Here is a 2172-nt window from a genome sequence, read left to right as displayed (position 1 = left end):
CTAACTTCAGGGAAAAATTCCCCCCTGGGGGAACAACCTTTCTCGGAGAGGTGACCTTGGTTAAAACACATAGTGCCAAGAAGGTGAGCAAACATATTAAGAACAGTATGCCATGTACGCCAGGTCCCTTGGAACATACGCTGTGCAGATGTTTCTTCCCTGCAGCGACTGCGTCAAGCAGCAAGGGTGGACCGGCTTCCGGCAAATTCCCCCATTTTTATTTTTTAAATGACAGTGCGTGTGAATCGGCGGCCACCTCTCGGATTGGGTTGTTTAAGACTCGGAAGACCTGCTTGTGACTTGCCAACAGGTTAGTCCGAGGCTTAACGCTATATCGGCTTCCCACACATTTCGAGCTGGATCTGCGGTCACAGAAGCGCAGAGAGAAAATTACTTTGTTACCGCAACCACCCTTGCCCTAGCTCAGGCCGAGCCTGTGCCCTCTCTCTGTCCAGGCAGGGCCCTGCCAGTGGTCACACAGACCCCACACTCCAGCCCCAGGAAGAACCTCCGCTCCCCCCCAGCCCTGGCCACACGGCGGCTGAGTGGCCACAAGCAGAAGTCTGGGTGTTCCCACACCAACACCCACTTACTTGAGGAGAAGAAAGGACTGCAATCTGGCACTCGGGGGCGGGGGTGGCGGGTGGGGGCGCACAGGGAGAGGCAGCACTTTCTCTCCGAGGGGAAGAGGAAGTTCTGAGGAGGGACTGTCAACCACAGAGCCCTGCGGTGACCCGTCCTGACCCCTGGCCGCAGAGATCCTCCTCTGCGGCTCTGACCGCACAGGGTGGGACAGCGCCTCCCCAGCCCCTCCTGCCTGCTGTTGGCATGACGGTCTGCTAGCAGTCTGGACATTTCACCCAGCTGGTGTGGCTCGGTGGTTAGGTGTCAACCTATCAACCAAGAAATTTACCTAAATACTCCCATTTTACAGAGGCCATGAGCCATGAGCCGTACACATCCCCGGGAGGGGGTTCTCAGCCCTGGCCGCAGGCCAGGCCTTAGGTGTGGATCACGGCCCCCATCCCAACACACGGGGCTGTCTGCAAAGCCCGGGAAAGGTCCGGAAGTCTGACCCTTATTTGGGGGAAAAAGAAACCAACGGGTGTGAAGAGAAAGCTTCGTCCATAGTGTCTTCCTGAGGATTGGGAACGCTCCCCGAGTCACGGTGCCAGTGATAGATGCTAGTACATCGGGAAGTAAGCGGCGTTTTCCTGTATCTCCGGGGACTCCCGTGTATTTTTCGGGCGCCTGGTAAATCCTGTCACACTGCCCACGCAGAACAGGCAGAGGCAGGTCTGCATAAGGGCCTACCCTGTGTGCTGAGCTCCCCTGGCCCCCCTTTACTGGCCTCTCACACTCCCCGTGGTTTGAGTCCCGCTGGAGGTGATGTTTGTGGTGGCATCGCGGGCCTTCTCGGGCGACTCGGTTTTCTGGGGGTCTCTCTCCGGCACGCAGGGGGCACTGAAGTCATGAATCTCTTGGTTTTCTACTGTTCATCTGGATTTGGGTTTGTCTGTGTTAATACTTACCCAAGAACATTTTGGAATTGGTTTTAGAGAGAGGTGAAGGGAGGGAGGGAGAGGGAACCATTGATGCGAGACAGGAACAGCCATCCGTGGCCTCCTGTGCAAGCCCTGACCAGGGTGGGACCTGAAACCTAGGCATGTGCCCTGACTGGGTCCCGAACCTGCAACCTTTTGGTGCATGGCCGATGCCCCAACCCACTGAGCGACACAGTGCAGGGCTGCTGTGGTTCTGTGGTTCACTCGGGGTGTCTCAGCCAGGGACCTGGCAGCACTGCCATGCCCAACTGTGTGTGCCCGGCTTCCAACGGTCAAAACTCAACGGGTCAGCGTTTGGAGAAAGGAAAAGCTGACTGAGCGAGAAGGCGCCAACCAAGGTGCTGGACATCCCATGGTTCCTCCGCTCGATGGTGTTCGCTGGTCTAGGTTCCGGGTGTCCGAGGGTTTGGGGGACGGTCATGGGAAGCCTGGAGGTCACCTCCTCATCCGGGGACCTTGGAGCTCGGGCCTTTCTGATAAGGGCGTCAGCGTCGGGGGCCCCCAGACAGCAGGCCCTCTGGTTCTGAAAGGTCGGGTCCAAGGCCATGCTGCCCGGGTTCTCTGCTTCCGGGTGTGCACACGCACCGGTTGGGGTTCTGCGTGCAGC

This window comes from Myotis davidii, unplaced genomic scaffold (assembly GCF_000327345.1).
Source record: "Myotis davidii unplaced genomic scaffold, ASM32734v1 scaffold3578, whole genome shotgun sequence".
NCBI classification, from domain to species: domain Eukaryota; kingdom Metazoa; phylum Chordata; class Mammalia; order Chiroptera; family Vespertilionidae; genus Myotis; species Myotis davidii.
This window is presented reverse-complemented; position numbering follows the sequence as displayed.